This window comes from Nicotiana sylvestris, chromosome 5 (genome assembly GCF_000393655.2).
Source record: "Nicotiana sylvestris chromosome 5, ASM39365v2, whole genome shotgun sequence".
Lineage (NCBI taxonomy): Eukaryota > Viridiplantae > Streptophyta > Magnoliopsida > Solanales > Solanaceae > Nicotiana > Nicotiana sylvestris.
The window spans coordinates 65,718,225-65,723,694 of NC_091061.1; the positions used below are offsets into that span (position 1 = coordinate 65,718,225).

Consider the following 5,470-nt stretch of genomic DNA (forward strand, 5'->3'; position numbering starts at 1 on the left):
TAATCACAAGTCCCTGTGGGTACGATATCTGAACTTACAATCCTATATTACTTGTCGACCACGTATATTTGCGTGTGCGTTTGGGAGCAACAATAATATACGACTTTAATTGCATACACGCAATAATGATAACTATTAATTGCAATAACTAAGAGTTTTTCCTTCTGACAGTATAAAATTCATCATTATAATTTATAATATTTTAGCAATATAATTTGTTTGTGTAACCATCATCCAGTTGTTATACTTGTACATGTTTTTAAGACTAGCTGAGGTTGCCCGTGCTTAAACATCATAGATTTTTTCATTGATGCCTCCTCACACACCAACCATGGCAAAAGCAGAGCCTGTAAGATCTCGGGAACTTCCTGTTAATTGGTAAAACTTATCCTCAGTATGCTGGGGCAAACTTGCATTCAAGTCAATTCTAAACCTTACTTAGATAACATGATGCATCAGATATCTATTTATACAGTTCGAATATGAAAATGGAAATAGCGAAAAGGACTACTCTCAGCTCCTCTTGCTTACATTCCATAGATGAAGCATCAAAATGCACTTGAACTCTTCTTGTAAGCATCCAGCTCTTCTTGCACAACTATGTTTTCTTTCCTTAACCCTTCCTGGATCTTTGTCTTCTCAAGTACACTGAACTTCTGATGTCATATTCCTCTGGCAGCGACAACAAAAGTAGATACTACTGGGCCTTTTCTGTAGTCAAATACCTTGTTAGAGGTCAGAGTTGCACTGAACATATTATTTCACTTAAAACTTATTCATCAGCAAAATCTTGGACTTCAGTAATTTGTAACTTCAGAATATGTTAATAGATTCTATGAGAAAATACATATACCATTTTTTCGGTTAAAAGTGCAACAAATACATAAGTATGACAAAAAGTTGTGTCAATTGTTAAATCTCACTCAAAATGTTTAGTGTGTTACATTTAGATACTAATTATCACGCATCTAAAAAACAAAACCAACATGATTAAGGTGTTATTGCTCTTTGAGAAGAGAGATATTTCAAGCGAAACTTTTTGTACTTTCATCAGATGGTCATCCGACAATTTAGTGTAAAGCTAATAGAGAAAGCAAGTATATAATGATACTTTATCAAATGCAGTTCCAGATACCTAAGGTTTAAGATATACTAAAACTAAACCTGCACAAGTCTTTGAATAAAAAAAATAAAAGTTAGTAGTAATTTTTGTCAAAGTATAATGAGCAAAAACGATAAAGAGTTACCTCTATCTATTCCATCCCAAAGAAGCAACAGTTATGGCAGCCACCTTTATTGTTGAATGCGGCAGCCACAAGTTTCTTCTTGTCTTCATTGGTAGCATTTAATAATAGGACATTTCTTTGGCAGGCGCTAGCTAGGCATCAAGGTCTTCTTTAGGGACAATCCCAGTAATGCCAACCAGCTCTGTAAAGCATGCTCTAGGAGAATTTCTATTAAAAATTTAATAATAAGTTTTGAAGGTAACATAGCAAGTATCTAACTTAGTTACGTAAAAGGCCAATTCTCTTGATTTAATCATAATAATTTTATGAATGGGAAAGTGATATGCATAAATACCTCTTTTTCTTAGTTTGATGATGGAGATATATGAGTTAAGTAGTACCTTTTTTTCCTGATGAAGCCTCTATTACCTCTTTGGTGCACTACCCAGCCTAAGGGATTTTGAACTCTTGTTCTATTTCTTTTTTTATTTTTTAAGGGAATCTTCTTCTAGTTTTACTTAGATCGTTGCAGCAGTCGCTGTTAAATCATTAATCATTGTATCTAAAACCAAATTGGATTTAACAACATTCTTACGCCTTTCAGTTTTCAAACCTCTAAAATAATCTCATATCATTTTCTCCTTAAATATGTATCCCATAAAAATGAAGTCGAACTTCAAGGTGGCTCTATTTCATTATATTCCATCCATATCCCAATTCCATTCATTTAATATTCATTTGGTGTCATTGACATAACATATGTCGTTTCTAGTTTATCTCTTTCTATTTCTTTTCTATATATGGAAAATTTAAAAATCATCATATAATAATCCAGAATTTGATTGCCAACAACTTTCCCAGAATCAACAAAAAACCAAGCTCAACAGATTTAACCCCTTGATTGCCAACGACTTCCCCATAATTAAAAAAACCAAGCTTAATTGTAGCTGAAATCTTAGTCATTATTTCCATTGCTGCTAAAATGCATGTGCAAACAACTTTTTTTTTTTTTTTTTTTGTAGCAAAGCAAAAGAACTACTACTTCTTGTCATCTGTAATAGCTATAAGCAGTTATGCGGACATTGATGAGGATTCATGATTCCAATTTATTTTTTGTGCAGGAAAAATATTTCTGGTTAATCTTTTGCAAGACAACTATTATCTACTCAAGAGATATCTCCAACAATATATTTTGCAGTTGATTTGAGGTTCTAACATAGTAATCTCTTTTAAATAGTTTGATACCACCAAAATTTAAAACCGCATAAAGTTAAATAGATGACTATATATTAATAGCTAAATTTCTTTTTACCAATTTTCAAAAGTAAAATCTAATGAGTGTCTGTGAAGTCTACAAAGCAGAAACCCCTGCAAACACTCCGTTTTTCTACTCCTAGAGACACAAGAAATTGGTTAATGTTGCACCTGCTTCCGATACAAAGAAAATTTGAAGGAAGATTATAATTCAAGGACATAAATAGATAATACATTGAGAATTACATATGCCAGAGAAACTATGGATAAAAATGCTACAAAAACTCGATACTCTAGCCACACAGAGCATATAGAGGTGTTGCCTATTTTCCATACCACTTGAAGGCCAAATAAATAATCACATTAGATAGGCAAGCAATACTGAAGAAGGAGGGAGATAAAAAATTAAATGGTTTATATACCTTATCAGAAAAATGTTCATGTTATCTTACCGTTCAAGTGTATTTATATCCAGAATATGACTGTAACTAAAAGAGGATGACAAACATATCCCTAAGTAATTTTTTGATGCTGAAAAAAGGTAGAAGCATGAAGTGTGAATGCACAATGTCATTTATCTAGAAAGTCTCAAACTATCAACTTTTCACGTCTACCATATCCGACGAAAGCTCATAAATATCTTGTAATGCCTATATAATTAAGATAGTACCTTCATCTTTCAATTCATTCTCTGCAAAGTTTACCTGGCAAGAACTTGTTTTGCAGCTATACATGTGTTCAAAGTAGGAGCAGGTTTGATGATGATGTCTTTCTAAAACCCCCAGGGATGAAACAAATTTATGAAAGACATTAGCAGAAGTGGAGCCCTTATCCTCCAAGTTCAAGTAACTCGAATGGATTTCAGTATTGACTTACAAATTTGATATGATTTGCTCAACATAATCAAGTTCCCAATATTGGAGAGTGCTTCACAAGTTCAAAGATAGCAACAACACCTTATCTCCGCTCATATTATTGTACAAAACGAAGGACGTGCAATTTGGTAGTTAGAGAGAATTAGTTCGCATGCTGCATGTCCTATAACCGGACCCAAAATATAGCTCGTGTTAATTCATTATGGATAATTTACCCTGTTTGTGTTACATCTTTGGTGTTCTTTTTAAATTTTCTTAACGGCTTATTTTGCCTGAGTATCAATGTAGATATATGTTTATACATTGACCATATAAAAAACCCCACATTTAAAGAAAGCTCTATACCATAGGTAAAAATGCGGACAAATAAACAATAAAGTTAGAAGATCACTAGAAGAAAGGGGAGAAAGAACTGAACTGACACTATTTATTGAATCAAAGGTCTATGCAAATCAGCGACAAATCGGAACATACATGTATAGATTGGGGCAGCAAAACATAAAAAAAAAATATTCATAAGTATTGGAGGAAGAGATAAGAATAAGAGATGACGAAAGTACAAACCAAATTGACAATTTCAACCAAAAGAAAGATAAATGAAGCATTTTTATGAGTTTGTCATCCTGGAACCATTTACTTATTAATGAAATACCAATGTGCCTAAAATCCATAAGTACCAAACCACTTCTCTTTTATAAGCATTGAAAGACAAATTAACGAAAATCATGATAATCAATATGAAAAATTATAATAACCCAAAAAGATCACTATGATGCAGCTTTTTTGCAACCTTCACCAGTTTATTCCTCTTACGCTCTATAAAAACCTATGCGAACTCTCAATTGTCTGGTCAATTTGACTTCTTAAAACCCCAATTTCAAATCTTAGGTTAAAATCTCAATTTTTTCACTAAAGTAAAAGAAATTACTTACATGCAACACTTTAGAAATGCGCAGCATCATATGATCGAAGAATACATATACAAAGAGAACCGTGAAACTGAGCTCGTAGTTTCCCAAGAACCAGCAAGGAAAAAACTCAAAGAGAAGAAGAAGAAGAAGAAGAAGAGAGCATGGAAGACGAAGTGGAATTGGTAGCGCTTTAACTGACATGAAAGCAGTAGGAAAATGGAAGTGGAAGAAAAATACAAAGACCAAACACGTGTCAGTAAAATAGGAGAACGAAAGGGCTCAGGGCTGAAATTGAACTATAATATAAAAATACCTATGACAAACATTTTAGCCGTGTTCGTCCTACCTCACTCCCGTTTCTATATAATAGAAAAATATTGCAGGCAGACAGCCTTCCACAAAACAAGTAAAAGAACCGTTTTAGGCCTCATATTTGTGGGATCATATTTTTTGTTATATTTAATTGACTATATATAAGCTTAAAAAAGGTTTTGTAAAGTAAAAAAATTTGATTTCTTTCTTTAACAAATACAGCTTGTATCTAAGAAAAACTAAAAAAAAGAAATACACTTCAAATAAATAATAAAAAAATTTAAAAAGTTAAGGCCCCTCGTAAAGTTTGGTTTTAGGCCACAAAATTCATCGGGTCGTCTTGATCGCAAGATCATTATTTATATAATTTCCATCTAATCCTCATATTTTTCTTACATTTTTATGTTACTGTTATGGTTTAGTTTACGATACCCAAAGTTTTGATCTTAATCTAAATCTTCATAAAAGGCAGTGCAGATATGTAAGCATCGTGGCTTAATTTTAAAGGATTAAGATATCTAACGTTATAGAGGCTCTATAAAAAAATTGATGTTTTAAAGGTGACTATAAAAGATGCACTATGGCTAGTTGCTTTTCATCTTTGCTGCTTTTGTTTCAACTATAAAGCTTGTTAATCTTTTATAATGACTCGGCCGATCGTTTCATGAGTTACCGTTCTATTTCTCCCATTTTTGCTTTCTTATGTGTTGTATAGTTACATGTCATTGTATCGTGTCGGTTGGTTCGGGTTTGGAGTAGTTTTGGAGTGTTATGAGACATTTAGTCTCTTAAGTTGACCATTTAGTTGAAAAAGTCAACTGAAAGTTGACTTGTATATAAACAATCCCGGAATGTGGTTTTTATGGTTCAGATAGCTTCGTGAGGTGATTTG

The 5,470-nt window shown here is 32.7% G+C and overlaps 1 long non-coding RNA gene across 2 annotated transcripts; it reads right to left on the reverse strand.

The window, feature by feature from the left end:
• Positions 1-200: 200 nt before the first annotated feature.
• Positions 201-4,533, reverse strand: LOC104222492 (uncharacterized). 2 transcript variants are annotated; one of them, XR_709941.2, is made up of 3 exons: positions 1,248-4,533; positions 532-711; positions 201-368 (listed from the first exon to the last, which is right to left on the reverse strand). It is a non-coding gene; the product is annotated as an uncharacterized lncRNA (long non-coding RNA). The 2 variants fall into 2 exon arrangements; XR_709940.2 differs by having other exon boundaries at positions 356-711.
• Positions 4,534-5,470: the final 937 nt, after the last annotated feature.